The following is an 18,958-nucleotide window of genomic DNA, read 5'->3' as shown; positions in this document are numbered from 1 at the left end:
GTTCAACCAACTATTTGTTTACTTGGATACATTTAAAGCATGCCTGAACAGAGAAAGCAACCTGTGTACTTTTGGCATTTGTTATGATTGCTATGGTCCCTTTGGCTGAAATAGCTGAAACAACTCCTGTGAAATAATTAATGAGGCAAAGTATCAAAACAGTGGGAGAAAAAAAAGATTTGTATCAATTTTATATAATTCTTGTTCATATTCATCATTTAAATTTTATTTATGAAAGCACAGCACCTAAAAATACTACAAAAAAACAATGTATTGTTTAGGAATAGAAGTCATTATCTCCCAATATAAGTGATGCATCCAATTGTTCATATCCTTCACTTTTGGACTGGTCTTTTGCAGGCAGTACTGATGCAGAAACTAGAGAGATAGAGAAGGAGAGGAAGAGGAAGAGAGGGAGACGGATAATTTCAATTGTTCTTTTATACCTGACTTTTATTTGTCCTCAAACAAAATAGATTACAGTGGAACAGAAGAAACTGACCAAGCATTTACTTCAGTCTCAAGGAATTAGTTGTAAGCAAGCCTCCCTCCCCCATTATAAAGAATCATTATGGTGAGGAAATCATACATCTTACCACATTTAAATGATATATTTTAAAATGGAATTATTCATTTACTATAGCTTTTCTGCTTTTTATATATATTACACAGAAACTTCATTGGATGCTTTATTCTATAATATAATTTTATACCATTAGGAATGTTTATCTTCAATTGATTCTATCATAAGCCAACTTATTTGTTGAGCATTATGAGACCATTTAAATACCCACAGTAATGTGTACATAGCACTAAAAGCCTCATTTATCCAGGTCTTTGGTAATAGAATAAGATCTCTCCATTGATTGCACCTGTACTTTTGAGAGATGGGTGGCATATAAGTTGAATAAACTATTATTATTTAGAAAATAAGGAAGTAAGTCAGATTATTTCTTAATAAAATCATACTATTTTATACTAAAAAGTCAATTATATTGAAAGCAAGAAAGCTGGAAGCATAAATCATAAGGGTATGTACAAAACAAAATTTTAAAATGCTTTGTTCTGGATCTGGAATAAAACAATCCTTATTAAAAGGTTCTACCAGAATGTTATTGCTGTGCTTGGAATGTTTCAAGTATTGCGGTCACAGAAAACAATTGGAACTCAGAACTGTTGTTCCTATTATTTGTTTCTTAAGGTCATAAAATTTGCCAGGGGCAGGGGCTTATTGCTTTTTCTTATTTTTAGATTGGGTTTTATCTTTAAAAGTGATACTGAATCACTGAGAGTGGGCAGCCATATCAATTTTCACTTGAAAGCAGGACAAGAAGTAACAGTTGAAGCCTTATTGAAGAGAAATCCAATCTAGAACGAAGGAGAAATTTCCTGGCTGTAAGAACAATTAACTAGTGGAACAGCTTGTTTCCAGAAGTTGTGGTTGTTCTATCACTGGAGGTTTCTAAGAAGACTTTGGACAGCCATTTGTCCTGAATGATATGGGGTCTCCTGTTTGAGCAGAGGGATAGACCTCCAAGATCCCTTCCAATTCTGTTGTACAGATAGATAGATAGATATAGATAGATAGATAGATAGAGATACATACATACATACATACATACATACATACATACATACATACATACCATATATATTAGGTGATGTGATCATCAGTCAAACAAACAAAATAGTAAAAAAATTGTCCAAGGAGAGCATTTTTTCAAACGTCTTTGAAAACAATAAATAAATCCTATGGGAAACTGTGAAATACATTTCTGCTCTTAACCACTGGAAAAAATATTTTAATCTAAACAGGTATCAGCAAGTGACACTCTTTTCACAACAGAAAATAAGTGTTTTCCATTTCTTTCCCAGATTCTTGAACCAAACTAATATTTTAAAAATTGTTTTTGCTAGCATATCTGACTCAAAGGCATTGAAAGTATCAAATTAAACTGTAGTTTTCTTATGAAGATATTTTTCAAAACATTAATAAGTTCTTTAGTCAATTTTTCTATAGGGATTGATGATACTTGATCTTCCCAAGTAATTGAGGTTACAGATTTTGTGTTTCTTTTTGTAAACATACTGCCAGGTTTAGGCCCAGCAAAAGTACGGAATTTGTTTAGTTCTCTGTTATGTCTTTTTGCTTATATACAGGAGAGACTGCTGGCCCGAAAAAGAAAATAATGTAGGGGAAGAATTGCTGCTGCTTTTTAATATCATGTCAACAGTGCTTAAGAGTAAGCAGATAATATGCAAGCAATTTTGTAATTTTAAGACAGTTAAAATGCAGTGTTAGTCATTATAGGAAACAATCATAAATTTATTGGGGGAAATCCACAGATAAAAAACAAAACATATATCTTGGTCACAGATTTAAAACCATTAGATATGGATTACTTCCACAGCACTTATTTTAAAGTAACACACTGGTTAGAATATTTAAAAAAAAATAGGTTTGAGAAATACAACTTACTGCAACCATAAACAGAAGCAGAGCATTTTGAAAATAAAGACTATATAGTGACACACAGTGGCTTACTAGTTCTATGAAAACTCTGTAATTTCATTTTTTCCAGTGTTTCTTTTAGTCATCCTCATAATTAACAGAATGCTTAGCAAATAATCCATCCCCAAAGCAAAAAAAAAAAAAAATGCTACTCAAAAGGGGCTCTTAGAAACACACTTTTGGTTAGTGGAAAGTATAGTCCGTTTTGCAAAGTTAGCGGCCTATTCCTTTGAAATGCAGAATCACGATTAAAATGTCCTTTTTATTCCTGGTAGAAGTGTGAAAGTTTTAAAATGTCCTGCTCGACCCTCCCCCCCTCAATCACTGACATTCACAGTATTTCAATTGAGAGGCTTATGTATATTGTACATATAAATATTTCCGCCACTACAAATACACATTGCCTATAGTTTTTCTTCCTATAATCCGGAAGTTGAGATATAGATATATAATTACAAACTGATTCGTCAAATTTAAAACAAATGGATGCGGTCTACCTCTTTGATCAGGGTCTAATCTTCCCGAACAGAGTTTATTATTAAGGAAGCAGACGCAGGAGCCAGCACTGCGGATCTTGTAATTCGGATCTTGTAATTTCCAACTCTAAGGTTATGCACTAGCACGGCCCTTGATTTCCTATTCCTATATATCTAAACGAGGGTTTTTATTATAGTGCAGCTTTACAATCGCTTTTCTCTTTTTTTTTTCCAAGATGGTCCTCTATAACTTCGACTACCACGAGGAAGAAGCAAACAAAAAACGGCTGCACCTGCGGCTGCGGGATGGCTCAGAAGCATCGGCTGAATTTAGGATCTGGGCGGCGCTTAGGGCCTTCTTGAACCGGTTTGTACATTTGCATCATCGGCGTAGCCTCTCATCGCCTCGGCAACTGCAGGAGCGAGCGGTACAGAACAGAACATTTCCCTCCCCCGGGAAGCTCGGCGTTCTTTTCTCCACCTCCCCCCACCCCCCTCTGCATTTAGGCGAGTTCGAGCTGTTCTTCTTCCGACCGGCTCCACCACGTGGCTGCCCATCTTAACTGGGCCGCGCACTCGTGACAGCTTGCCAAAAACGAAAACAACGCAAAATAATCCCAATCGCTCTGCAGTCAGCTACGCTACCCCAACGCATTCCAAACCCAGGATCAGGAAGCGGTCAGATTAGAGGAGCAGAGAAACTATCGCTTTTGCTCGCCGTGGGCAAGGAACCCAAATCGGACTCTTTGTAATTATTATTTTTCCTCTCCGACAATCAAAACAAAGACACGCAGAAGTCTCAGATCTTTATGGGAGAGATTCAAAAATAACCACGCTAATCATTCGATTGCTGAGCTTACCTTCCTAGCAGCGTTCATTTATATCCCATCTTTAACTACCTATATATTTCCTCTCTTCTTCTGACGCACTTCAGTTTCTCGGACTGCCATTCCTATGCAGTTCGTCCGCTGTATTGAGTTTCAAGTTACAGATATTGTTTTCCAGTGTGGTGGTCAAACTCCTCCTTTGTAATTCTGTGGTACTAGCGTATTGCATGAAAAGCGCCGTTGGTCACTCCTTCAAATGACACACAAAAATACTTTTGTTTATTTCCCTTTGCCATGTCTTTTAACTGGCACCCTTCTCAACCTCAGAAAGCCGACTGAGTCAGCTGGTGGAAATCGAGAACACCTTTTCTGTATCCCGCCTACTAACTGCATTCATTTCCCCCACCCATTCCCTCTAAGCATGTCCAGACGTGGAGACATCTCTCCAGCAAAAGTACAGTCCGACCCTTAAAAAGCACAAGGACTTCCTGCCTCCCACCATTCTCTACGTTTATTTCGAGAATGAACAAGTGAGTCTTGAAGAGGTCTCTCAGCTTTGCTATTGGCTTTGCCTGATATACCTCCGCGTTTTTATTGGCTGAAGGGAAAAGGAGGAAAAAAAGAACATGCTGCCATTTGTATGCATGCCTAAAAGTACGTGGTTTTATACTCGCGCAGCTTCTGGAATGTTTACAGATATAATAAGAAGAAAAAGATGTTTATCCCCAGCTCGCCCTACACTGTTCAGCTTCTCACTCAGTTCATCACACAGTATTTGAGTCATTAAACTTGTTCACTGTTGATTTGTTTGGCTTTTGTTCCAGATATTTTAATCGTGACTTAACAATTTAAGGGTAAGACGTTACTAAGACACTTTTAAATACGTTCAAGACTTGAAGTTAGGAGTTGAGTGTTACATTATGTAAGTTTAGGTTTATACATACACACCCAAAACCGGCATATGACAGAGAGCTTTGGTATTAGGCTAAACCCTTTTCTCTGACATCTAGTTTTCCATAAACATTCTCAATATTTATTATTTAGTGGAGTGGCATTCAGTTCTATAAGGTGCCTCCCATCCAAAACAGTAAAACTGACATGATGTAATGGTTCACTGACAAAATAAATATAGATGGGATTTTAGCCTTAACCACTGCTGGAAAATCTTGTGTTGATGTCAAGAGGATTTGAACATTTTGAAAGATTTGCAAGGGAAAATTAGTTGCAATTTAGAGATGTTTTGAAGTTCAATATAAATTATAGGATTTCTTACCTAGGACTAAAAATAGAACAGATTTGCCTGGGAAGATTTCCTGGCTGTATTTTCAAACTCAAGTGATAAAAACTGAAAGTTTCCTCAAGCCTTGTTTTTCCTTGAGCAGGGTTGTCAAACTCCATGGTCACGGCGGCATCACATGATGTATAGGGACATTTCCCCCCTTTGCTAAACTGGGCGTGGGCATGGCCAGCAGATGACGCATCTGGCCCATGGGCTAGGAGTTTCACAGCCCCGTTCTTGAGGGAATGCACTTTCTGATGCTTTTTTTTCTGTGAAACTTCCCTCACAAGTTATCTGGGTTGGAAACAGTGAAAGGTAGCCCTTGATTAATGACTACATTTGGGTCTGGCAACTTCATCGCTGAATGTCACAGTGAAAAAATCACATCATCACCATGGGTTTATAATCTCCCCGCTTTGGTTAATTAAGGGGAACATGCCTGTGATTTACGATTTTACTTCCGTCTTTTCTATTAACTCTGCGTGTGTTGCAAGTCAGTTCTGAAGCTCACAAATGGCAATCACATGACCATGGCATGATGTGATCGTGGTAAATGTGAAGATTGTATCCAAAGCTATTTTTGACTACTAGACCTGATGATGCTACTTAGTTTGGGTAATGAAATGTCTGCAAGAAAACAACCAAGCTCAGAGAGCACCAAGGACTTCCTCAAAGCTATTTTTTATACCTTCAAGCAACTGCTAAATGAGGCTGTTCATAAGCAAGAACTATAAATGAAGGTTCGATCATCCTTTCTCAATTTAAAAAAACAAACATTATTGCTTTAATATATTTCTTTTCTTTTTTTTAAGCACAAAGGCAATTATATATTGGTTTCCCACCCTCAAAGGAACAACTCTTCACGTAGGATGAGTTGAGAGAGAGAGATTGGCCCAGGTCATTTTACTAAAGCTGCACCAGAAATTGTAGAGCATTTTTTAGACTTTTTTGTCCCCAACTAAAAATTGATTTGTCAATATTATGCAAAGTTCTCTGCATCACTGTGGAAAGAAATACTCAAGGCTGCTGATGTGAGTTTTGTTGTCGTTTTGTGTGTTTGGGACTTGAAGACAGCAAAACACATACCTGTAGTTCAAAGAGATAGAAGAGAAATGCTGAAGGCCTGCATAGGGTGAGGGGGGGTCACTGCAAAGGACATTTGGATGGAGAACAGATGTGCGTGGAGGAGGTGAAATGAAAACAGGTTGGTGAAGTAAGCATGGAGGTTGTGAAATTACCAGTTAATAAAGAGTAGCAGGTTTTACATCATCACAAGTCTTGCAAACATGAGGGCCAGCTACAGCCAATCAACAAGTAATTGCTTTTTCCCTCCTATTAAACCAATAAGGATTGAATGATAGAGAAGCAACTCAGTAAAAGAGAACATTTCCAGGCTACTTCAACATCAAACAGGACTAATAATATATAAAAGCTGGAGAGTAGATGATGAAATAAAACTAAGAATAAAGTAAAAGGACATTACGCCTTTAAAAGAGAGAGCTAGGGAAAGAACTGTAGTAATAGTCACGAATGAAAGTGACTATGTGTCTCAGGATAATGTTGTAGGATCCAATCTGGGTCGATCACTGGGACCAGTGGTTTTATCTTCTGAGCTTTCGGGCTAGTGCTGGAGCCCATTTTCAGAGAATTTCTCTTTAGCAGAGTATGTGCTGTTCTGTGTTTGGTATTTATAGTGCCTGTTGTATGTGGCTTTTTAGATGTTGATTGGGATAAGCTGATGACTGCCTTTTAAATTGTTGGTTGTTGTTTGCTTGCGCTACCCAGCCCTTGCCTTCTATTAACTTGATACACTGGTGATAAATCAGCACTCTTGTTGACTGATGCGGGGGTGGGGGTGGGGGGCTGTTTTCCAGGCTTCAATCACTTCTATGGCTTTTTTGTGCCTACCCGTCCAACAATCCTAATAGCTGCAAAATTGAATGTGTGTCCTCGTTTGTTTTAGTGTGAGGTTACCAATGAATTTGACAGGTCATTTGTGTTCTTGCAGTCTATTAGTTAGCTTCTTTCCCATCTGTCTTACATAGTCACAGGGGCAATCCACGCAGGGGATTCAGTAGATTACATTGGACATAACTCCCATCAGTTTTGCAGCCTTTAAGATTGTTGGGTGAGCAGGCACAAAAACAGCCAGGGATGTATTGAAGCCTGGGAATCAGGCCCCTTGTCAATCAACAGGAATGATGATTTGCCTATCAAATTCTGGCTTAATTTTATAAGTTGTCCCTTATATTTGAAAAGCATCAAGTTTGGGGAAAGGTGCTCTTACCTAACATAGATGATGTTACAATTTTTTTTAAGTTTTACAAGACATTGTTCATATTAATGGGGGGGGGGAATCAAACTGACAGCATCCTTTTATCATAAATAAGTGTTAATAAACTATTTTATGACCCAATCATAAATTATATTGCACAACAATGGGAAATGGTTTTGAATAATTTTTCATGTAACAAGCTATTAAAATGTTGTACAACTAATTAATCTACTAATGAGGCACCTTATTATCTTTCCACAAGATAGTATGTTGCTAAAGAAAAACTGACTGTAGGCCAAGTTGTGAATCGAAAATGATACAATATGTAAACAGACAACAAAGGAATGTTTAAAAAAACTGAAAGAGGAAGGTAAGGAAAGGTAATGACAATGTAATGAAATACATACTGCATGTTATACATCTTGTAAGCAAATAATCCAGCATTAACTAAAAGTAGTGAAGGTTATTTGAGAAAAGCAAATCAATTGTAAATGTTGAAACCTTTGATGTAAAGTGTTGTTAAAGATTTTCTCCCTCTCAGATGATTATTTCTTATGTTATTATTTCTTACGTTAAACCTTTCAGATAGTCCAGAAGAAACAAATTTCAGATTTGTGCTCAATCATTATATATCTATTACATATCCAACTGTATCTTTTTATATAATTCAAAAACAAACTGAAGCTTTAATAAAAAATATGACAAAGTATTTAAAGTTTTGGAAAGCATTTTTCCTCCAGAGGCAGCATCATAGAAAAGCCATACATGTAATGTTTATGTGTATAGGATCAATAGACATTTTGTATTTGAGGCCTGGTTTGTAACACAAGGAAATAGGATGTTCAAACTGAAAAAAGTAATATCTTAACAGTTAATTTTGTTAAGTAGAAAATAAGCAACACCAAATTCAAAATTAATATAAGCGATATAGTACAATGAAAACATAGCTACAGCTGTAAATGGTTATGGATGAACTCCGGACACAGATGCACAATTTGCACATATTTAGCCACATAAGACTTTGGTACAGCCTTTAGAATCAATTCAAAGTGGTCAGATAATTTTTTATTGATAGAAAGGGCAAATCACCAGTCACAACAATGATAATTGTATTTACCCTATTTAATAAACATGATGCACCTATTCATGCTTTCTTCAAAATTGTAGGTGATCCACTAGCCACCTTATCATTTAACACTTGTAGTGTCAAGGTTCCAAGTAATAACTCCATAGAAAGAAGAACTCTGAGGCAGACAAGTTCCTCAAAGAACAATTTTATTGGAGTTATCATATTGGCACAAGCTGGTGAAAACCGACTCTGAAAGTTTCAGCGGTTGTCACCTGATTAAAAATGGAAAGTTCCCCCTTTCCTCAAAAAACCAGTCACATTGTCCAGGTGCAGCCACCTATTGGAATGACCTTAGTTCCCACAGAAAACTATTTTCTTTTGGCTACAAACCCCCATCTACCTATGTTCTCCCTCCCTATCCCTTCTTCACACTGTGGCAACCCTGAAGCCTCCAAAATGCCCCCAGCCAGGTTTGCTTCATAATTGACATATAATCTGTTAATTTATTGTGTTCAATGTGAAACACAACACAATTATATAGAACTCCAAGGGACAATGCTGACAGGTGATTGCATATATATCATATTAGAGGAAGAGCATGGGAGATGCGTCTCTTTTTATGTGTGAAGTTGGTGGGGCTTAGATGGTGCTTTTGGTGTAAGTGTAGGAGCCAAGTAGACATTTAGGTTTTGGCTTCTACATTAGTGTCATTATTCATGTTGGCTTTTGTTCCTTGTAAGACTCTGCTTCAAGCTGGATGGTTGTTCATATGCAAGAATTGATCTTGCATCTAGGACTGCAGAATAAAAACTAACATAAATTAGAAAAGAAAAGATAGAAGGCACAAAAAAGGGAAAAAAAGAAAAAAGAGGAAAAAGTAATGTAAAAAAAGGAATGCATAAAAATGACTTTCCCTTAATCATAAGTACAAACAGTCTTAGTAAGTTAACACTTTTCTTAAAATACAACAAAATGATTTCTATCTCTATAAATATTTAACAGTAAAACTCCTAATAATGATTTTAATATGTCTTTATTATTATTGATCCAGGAAGCTGATTTTAGATTCTTTTGTTTTTCAGAAGAAATGTTAACAGAGCTTTAGTGGCATTAGGACATTCAGAGTCAAATCAGCATCCTGAAAAGAAAATTGAACCAAGTAAAATATTTTGAAATAAAACTTGTGATAATACTATTGGTAACCAAACTACTTCGTTCTATATCAGTAGAAATCTCAATATGATACAGTGCCTATTGACAGAGGGGAACCCACTTGCACCTCAACTGAACAATTGGAGTCTGGCAGATGTCAGCCTTGAGTGCATCTTTACCAAGATCAGGAATGAAGTGTGGTAAATTGTACACCAAGACATCTGTTAGAAGAGGAGAGAAAATACTAGTTTTAAAACTGGAATAGCTGAGGATAAATTTAGGCTGCCTTTATGATAGGTTGAGAATTAGGCAATGCTTATTGAGGTGTTTTCATGCTATGGTTAACATGCCATGGGAATCAGCCTATATCTCAAGTACAGGGTTAATGAGACTTTGCCAATGTTCAGGACTTTAGCGATCATATGCTTTTAGAACATAGGCTCTTTTGGACTGGCTTTTATTAAGCAAATATAAGAATGGGGAGAATAGCAGTACAGATATCCAGAAAAAAGAGCAGCAAACAAAGTATGTTTTTTTTGACATGACCAATAAGATACCAAGATATCTCTGTAAGAATATTAAAAAGATTTTCCCCAAACTTGATGCCCTTTTGCTTTCATAAAGGACTTAAGTTAGTTTTTTTTAATAGATTGCCCTCTTGCCATCTTTTTTATAAACATCCCGTATGTGAACTATATAACCCAATAAGTGCATGAAGCAAACAATAACTAGAAAAAGAACTGAGATAGCTATTTGGGTTTCATTCTACTCAATCCAAATGAACTGTGATTGAAATAGCCTTGAAACAAATGATAATGTTAAGGTTCTTTGTATTCTTCTAGACTAGGATGTTGTAAATTGCATTTATGATAAGAATCAATCTCTCAGGAAACCATGAATACTATGATAGTCTATTAGTGGTTAATGTGCTAGCCTAGAAAGCAGGAATCTCTGACCCAGTCATTCTCTCTCAACTCAACCCACCTCACAGGGTTGTTGTAGGGAAAATAGGCATGAGTAAGATACGTTCACCACCTTAAGGTATATATGAAAAAGGGAGATAAAAATATAATAAAAATAATTAAAGGTCCTTTGTTCCTAAATGATTGTGAGTTTCTAAAAGCTTAATGATGTTCTAAAAAGATTGTTATGAGTATAAAAATAAAATATTCACATGTATGACAAATGTTATATAATCACTTATATTTGAATGTGTTCTTTCCCATTTCTAATAGAATCAAAAGAAAACACATTTTAATATAGAATACCTGTAGAACAGTGGTGGGATTCCAAAAATTTTACGACTGGCTCTGTGAGCATAGCTTGGTGGGCGTGATGGGAAGGTTACTGCAAAATCCCCATTCCCTCCCCACTCCTGGGGGAAGGTTACTGCAAAATCCGATTCCCTCCCTACCCCACTAACCTGCTTTCTGATCACCTGGGACCTGGAGGCAGAGAATAGATGGAGGCAGTTCTCTGAACTATTCAAAATTTCTGCTACCGGTTCTCCAAAACTGGTCAGAACCGGATGAATATCATCTCTGCTGTAGAAAATTTTTGGAATCAATTTAACCTTCAAGTAGGAATAATATATAATTTACTTAAATATTCAGGATGACATTATTGTGGTTTTTTTTTTTTTCCTTTAGAAAAACTGCCTTCGAAAATACGTATGTCATTATATAGCTCATGAATATCTATACATTAAATCATATATTCTTCAAATTATTAGACAAGCTGAATTTATTCTTGGGACTAGCTGCAATCCTTTAAACAGCTTAAGGCTGAGAAATCTAAAGGACCACTTTTCTTTTTACAAACCTATTAAGTAATTTAAATTTATAGTAGTCTTCTCATTGAAAATATCCTTGTTGGCAGAGGCCTATTTGTTAAGCATGTATATAAGAGATTTATGATGAATTGAGCAAATCTTTTAAAAATTTCATTCAAAAGCATTTTCCCTAGCTAATTAACAGACAAGTATAATTTGAAAAAAATTGCTTACATTAATATGAAATAAAAGAATGACATATATAAATTAAATTACCATTTACATTATCAAAACTTCTGCTACAAAAATGATGAATTGCTTATTCCATAGGAAATTAATATAACTTTTAAAGCTCATTGCTGTCTGTGCTGCAATCTATTTTGACTCTCTTCTCTTTCATTTGCTGGATAAGATTATAATAAATAGAATGGAATTGACCATTGAAGTTTGAAAATGTTTAATTAAAATTATTTTTAAAAGGAAATCAAAGTAACATTTCAGAGAAATCAGTGATCTACAGTCTTTCATCTAACCAATAAAACTGTTGCATCCAAACCCTAATTCACTGGGTAAATCATGCCTACTGTGTGACATATTCCTTTAATATTAAAGAAATAAAATGCAGTTTATCATAGAATTATAGAATGTGTTTGAAGGTACCCTGGAGATCGTCTAATGTAAACCTCTGTTTAGTGCAGAAATATACTACCTCAGCATCTTGGTACCCAACCTTTGTTCAAACATCTATGACAAAGGGAGGTACAATGCCTCCTAAGACATAAGCCATATTTTCAAAATACTTAATCTGTGTGCTGGTGGCCTTAACTAGGCAGTACATTCACATAAGAGTCGAATACAAATAACTGATTTGGAGTTTAATCCATTTTTTATTTTTAATCAAATAAAATTATAACAGTTTACTTAGGTTCAGGATTTTCCTAGATAAATATAAATGTTCAAGAGAAGTAAGCATCTAGGCAATCCTCCTTACCCATTAATGTTTGAACAATTCTGGTTTTTTTTCTGTTAAAGAACACTGAGGAACACTTTTACCATCTTTTGCCCTACCTAGAATGATAGTTGGTCTTCGGGTAAAGCAAATGCACAGTTCTGAACATTCTCCACGATCTATTTAAAATGGCTCTCTTAATTTGTCCTGTTTTTAAAATATAATGCACATGTGTTTTCCAAAAGCAGACAGTAGAGGGTAGCATTGCACCATGCATCAGATGCATTTAAATAAACATCTTTTTATTGCAATAAATAATCATGTTAAGCAAATTGTGCATCCCTCTGGAATAAATGCTACTGCTTATGAGTGACTATTATAGGGCTCTTCCCTACAGCCAAGTTAAAGTGAAACCTACAGCTCTTTGATCCAGCAGAAAAGTATGGCTGCACAATAAATTGTGTTATCTCCATTGCTGGTCTCTATTTTCCCACAGTAACAGGACTGATGAATAGTGTTGTCCTTACTGATTTAATGTGAGACAAATTAAGGAAAGTGATTGGTTGATTCCTCTGCCTTTTCCCCCTCCCATCAAATGTTACTTGTCAGTTCTAGAAGCAAACACAAATCACTCTCCCTAGACAGTTGTGAGGCGAGTTTTGATATCGTTTTGATGCCTGCATTAGCAGGTTTAACTGCCTGTCAATTTGCAAGCTACTAGTGGCATTTGGAGAGGTATATGGATAAGATATGAAATGGTAGAGAGTTCTTTCAGTGCTACTACTTGATGCAGTCCCTCATTCCTATCTACGATCTGTCATTTGGACCACTCTAGTGATCTTCTACATAAAAGACTACTAAATCTATAAACTGCAGATGACTGAAAAGTGGGCTTAATTTAAAGGCAGAGTGAAAAAACTACCTGCACTTAAAAGATCATAATTTAAAAACAAAACAAAGTAAACATTATTGCTGACTTTTAAATACATATCTTCTGTGTGTATGTGTGTGTGTGTATATGTATCTATATACATGTGTATGTGTATGTGTGTGTATATGTGTATGTATATAAAACAACACATATATAAAACATGTGTAAAACATATACATACACACACACATGCATACATGCATACTTATATAGAACCAACAGTAGTGATTTTGAATAGACCAATATTCTGTGGATGTATTAAACTGAATTCCTGCGCAGAGCACATAATTACTCGCAATGAACTTATGCTGCTATATTTCTCTATTACTCATGAGATATATCTTCTTATTTAATAGAATAGAATAACAGAGTTGGAAGGGACCTTGGAGGTCTTCTAGTCCAACCCCCTGCTTAGGCAGGAAACCCTACACCACTTCAGACAAATGGTTATCCAATCTCTTTTTAAAAACTTCCAGTGTTGGAACATTCACAACTTCTGGAGGCAATTTTCAAGTCTGTATCTTAAGCCTATCTTCTGAAGTGTTGGCTATTCCTGCTAGCTTGGTGTCATCTGCAAATTTGATGAGTTCCCCATCTGTTCCTTTGTCCAAATCATTGTTGAAGATGTTGAAGAGTACTGGACCTAAAACAGAGCCTTGAGGTACCCCACTGCATACCCCACTCCATGTAGATGTGGTTCCATTGAGGACTACTCGTTGAGTGCAGTTGGTCAACCAGTTACGAATCCATATGGTGGTGATGCTGTCTAACCCATATTTTTCTATTTTATTAAGTAGTAGGTTATGGTCTACTTTATCAAATGCCTTACTGAAGTCCAAGTAAATTATATCGACAGCATTCTTCTGGTCCACTAATTTTGTCACTTTGTCAAATAATTCAATAAGATTAGTCTTGCATGATCTGTTTTTGACAAACACATGTTGGCTTTTGGTTATTACTTTGTTTGCTTCTAAGTGTTCACTGATTCATTGCTTGATTATTCTTTCCAGAATCTTCTCTGGTATTGAGGTCAGGCTGATAGGTCTGTAGTTTCCTGGATCTATTTTTTTTTTTTTTGAAGATGGGAAATACATCAGCTCTTTTCCAGTCCCCCTGTGCTCTAGGATCTTTAATTAAATATGTTTATTACAGATCTAATAAACTATAAATATTTCTTCTAAGAATGCTGGGAGAGGCAGGCTAGAAATCTGTCGTTGTGTAAAGAGAAAGGTAAAGGTTCCTCTGCACATGTTTCTGGCTTTAGGGGCGGTGCTTATCTCTGCTTCTAAATTGTATAGGTGTGGCTAAACGATATCGATCAGTATCGATCAGGATTGGTCATACTGTACTTTAGTAGCATCTGAAGAGTCACAGTGGATTTTCTTCTTGCTTTAAGAAACTCAATCTACATTCCTAAGCATAACTATAAGAGCTTATTTTTTGCAAAGATGTACCAGATTGTGTATTTATGTTCTTGGAATAAAACTAATAAAACAAAAATGCAAAACCTAGAATTTGTAGTTACATGAGCCCATATTTCAGAAACACTGGCAGTCAGCTTGTGTTTTTTTATATACATATATATAAGTATCTCAGACTTCCTCTTCACATCAGCAAGGGGTGGAGTGTTTGCAGACTGCCAGAAACCATAGCTTATTAATTACTGGAAATTGTTCTTTAGACACTGTTATTAACAGGCTCTTAGAAACACTCAGCAGGGGCAACTCTAATAGCTTTCAATTCCACTAATAGAAAGGTTGTTATTTCTTTGTTTCCAAAGATTTTGATTTATGCTATTTTAATTAGTTATATGACTAAAACCTCTCTAGTTACTTTCAAATCTTTCCCCAAGTTTGTGGATGCAACCACTTGTTATTTGGCCAATTCTCACTTTAGCTGAATGTATATTATTCAGTAAAACATCCAAGAAAAAATTATTTAAGTTCTTGTAAAAATTTATTGGTAGCTAATTATTTATCCTTCTAAATGTTGTTTGCAATGCATAAACGTAAGATATGAGAGTCCAATTTACAATGACTCAGAGTATGAGTCCATTTAACTAAACACCAACTTCATTGCCTGGATACAGGCAAAAGTCTTCCAGCCCTTTTGCTTAAGTTCAATTAATTAGAGATGCATAAAACTGAAAGTTGATTTGGATACTTCTACAGCAAAATGCAATGGAAAAAAATGTGAATCATTTGATGGAAGGAGTTCTTTACCCATTATTTTTTCTTGCATATTGCTATAAATAACAGACCATGATTTCTTCCACAAATTAAATGAAGAACGAGGCAGCAGGCACTTTTCCTTTTAATTAGGGGAGACTTATGAATGCAAAGGAGATAAATATTGACTGTACTTTTCTCATCAGCTGTACAGAAACTGAGCAGGAGGAAACTGAGCATTTTATCAGTAGCATGCTTTCCAAAACAAAAGATTAAGAAGGAATTTTTGCAAGGAAAAATGCATGTGGGTTGATAAGGAAAAAGTAATAACACCTACAGCCGTGCTCAAGCCAAAGCTGAGTATGTTTATACACTTGGAGAAAACTTCCTGTAGCTTGGCCACAGCCTTTTCCGGATTGGCATTCTCTCATATTCTGCACCTCTATTGGTGTCGTGCCTTTCATTTCCTTTGGCTTCAGACAGTTTGGGAACAGCTTTTGTTTTCTTACCCTGTATAAATCAAGACAGTTTTTCTGAGAAGAGAAATTTGTTAGAGATAGGATGTTTGATATTAAAAGATTTATTTAACATCTGAGTGAACAATTAAGCTGTAGAAGTTACATTTGTTTTTGCAAACAAGCCTTTATTTCAAACACAATGTATGGATTGTGCTAGTTTCTTTAATTATCAACTTCTAAGGATCTCTACAGTAGTAAGAATAGGGAAAATTTAAAGCATTATAAATTTATATTGCTGCTGCATTAGTAAAGCTGGCTAGTAATATGCAGATAAGCTGGGCATGAACAGTTAGGGAAGGGAAAAAACAGGAATAGCAGCCTTTCAAGACCCTTGAGGCATAGAATTTACAGGAAAATGTAGCATTTTTGTAGGCATCTCATCTCCATATCACATAAAATTAGAGTGAAGGGAGTAGTATGTTTGTATATGTCTAATTATATTGGACATAATCATAAATCTCAAAATGCCCTTTAGATAGAGTGGGGAAATGGCTTCATGTTTTGAAATCATGTCCCAAAGCTGGAAGAACAGGGCATAGTATAGACCACAATGAGTTTCCAATAACACGAGAGACTTTCAGTTTCACATATTTAGAAATAAGGTAGTTATATCCAGGCTAACACTTGCTCGGTTTCTTGAACTCATGTCTTTCTATGCCTTATTTTGAAGGATTATTTTCAATTCTGGGGATTGAAAGATTCCTCAGCTCTACCTCACCATTTCCAGAGTATAGTGTTGTCTTATCTTCTTTTTCTTTCTCCACCCATATTATATTATGGTAATGCTTATTTCACCAGTATTCAGTCTCCAGAATGGTGCCATGAATATCTCTCTAAGCATAATGTGTGAAATGGTTCTGCTTCATTTTGCAGATCCATTAATTTAAACCAATGCCTTAACTAAAAGAGAGAGAGAGAGAGAGAGAGATATTAATCATGACTCTACTATTTTGTCTGGCTGATTTGCAGAAGATATGTATCTTCTGCATATATGTGTATATATGAAGAGAAGAAGCCATGGAAAGTTCTCAAAACATTTCAGCATGACTTAGCCCATGTAGCTTGTATGGATGCTGAATAATGTTTTGTTCTGGAAAGCATTTCTTTGAAAATGTTCTATATCCTTGAGCTAGAACCACGTGCTCAGTTTGGATAAGTTGCTGCCTGATAAACAGTTGCTTTCAAACTGCTCATACTCCCCAAGAAAACCAGCTAGGAATGCCCACAATATGCTCTCAAATGTTCAAATAGGCTCACTTGTTCTGTGCCCCCAAACTAGATATTCCTTATCATATGGTCATAAACTGAGCAATAAGATAGTGTCAGATGGGTTGCCATTCAATATGCTATTGCAGAATTGCTGAGGATCTTTTGAAATATAATGGTGTTTATGATACAGCTAAATTAAAGTCTTTGGGGCATATAGTTGCTGATGTTGTTGTACGGGAAAAGCTGCAAAGGCAGAATTACAGTGAGAAAATGGAACATAAAAAGCATGATTATAAGAAAGTTCAACAAAGTGAAAAACAAATAAATCAACTACAACTGGGCTTCTTAGGCATTGGTAAAGTGGAATGGATTGAAACTGAGCATGTTTGGTCAAGAATTATATAATTGTAGTAATTTTTATTCCTACTAAGGAATAAAAACAATGAACAGTGTGGTTTCATAGTCATGAAAGATATAGGGGTACAAGGTAGTCAATAACTTGAATAATGTTAGTCCTTGCAAGCAACCATTTTAGGTTTTGACTACAGTATCAATAGTAAAGGAATCAGTAGTAAAGAAATATACCACAGATATTTGGTAGAATTACAATGAAGGCTTTGGAAAAAATACTCAGATGCTCTGATGTGTCCACAAACTATCAAAATCAAAATTGTGCAAGCAATGTTGGGCTTTGAAGAAGTAGGATAAAAAAGATGCTTTTGAACTTTGGTATTGGAAAAAACTTTTGAAAATACTATAGATATCCAAGCAAATAAATGGACCATATAATAAATCCATTTGAATTCTCATTTGAGGCACAAGACCAGACTCAGACTACCATTTTAACATATTATATGATGACCTGAAAGTCTACAATGCTGGAAAATTGGAAAGCAAAAGAAAAGGACAGTCATCAGAAGAAAGATAGACTTGATTATACCAGCAATGGGTATACAGTAGGAAACCTAAAGTGTCAGGCTTGGGACAAATCATTCTGGAGAAAGTCTGTTTTGTTCTTAAAAGTTGATACTAACTAAATAGCTCGCAATCAGCCAATAAAGGATTCATGGAAAAAAGATGGTGGAAAGAAAAACTAAGAAATGAAAAAGGATTTTGATTTGTACTGAGAGAGGGAGAAAGAGACAGAGAGAGATCCCAACTTCCGTCTCACCTATGAATTTGACACGCTTTTTGTTGTACATAAACATAAAGCAATGAAAATATATATTGCCTGTATTCTTTCCAAGTAAGGATAAAAGCTGTATTTCCTATCTTTACCATGGTATTAAATTCGTTTATTCATTTCTCTACTTTTCCACAGAAAGAAACAGTGAAATGGATATAACACTTTGTCCTATGCATTCTCAACAAAGGATTAGTCGTTAAGCAGTTTAAGGAACCAAGTTAGCCTGCTACAATATCAGTCTTTCTCACATGCCATGACATTTCAGCAAGAAGCCTGATTCATGTGAGAGATGTTTGTGGCCTTTATCTTGCCAAGAAGTCCCTACCTCCCCATAAATGGTATTCTAGTGGAGTGAACAGCTTCTAATTAAGTCCGTCTTAAAAATGGACAACATGGGAAGAAGCTTGCTGTAATGTGCAAAGCCTAACACAAATCATGAGCCATTCCTGTGTATTTTTATTTTTTTGTTATCATTAATTATGCTGTTCATTTTTCTATCATTAATTATGCTGTTTTGCCTCTACTATTATTTAATTACTGTATGTATGTAAAGGAATATTTCAGCTGAAAACTTACTTTTGCCAAACATTCAGAGACAAATTTAAAAGCAAATCATTTTTGCCCATTACATCTTTT

At 35.7% G+C, this 18,958-nt stretch overlaps 1 long non-coding RNA gene across 1 annotated transcript; it reads right to left on the bottom strand.

Moving 5' to 3' along the window:
- Window positions 1-245: 245 nt before the first annotated feature.
- LOC148126083 (uncharacterized) lies at window positions 246-3,424 on the bottom strand. Its single transcript, XR_015742806.1, has 2 exons — window positions 3,282-3,424; window positions 246-378 (listed from the first exon to the last, which is right to left on the bottom strand). It is a non-coding gene; the product is annotated as an uncharacterized LOC148126083 (long non-coding RNA).
- Window positions 3,425-18,958: the final 15,534 nt, after the last annotated feature.

The sequence above is a fragment of the Pseudonaja textilis genome, chromosome 3 (genome assembly GCF_049901715.1).
Source record: "Pseudonaja textilis isolate UNSWEBS1 chromosome 3, rPseTex1.2, whole genome shotgun sequence".
NCBI classification, from domain to species: domain Eukaryota; kingdom Metazoa; phylum Chordata; class Lepidosauria; order Squamata; family Elapidae; genus Pseudonaja; species Pseudonaja textilis.
This window is presented reverse-complemented; position numbering and strand designations above follow the sequence as displayed.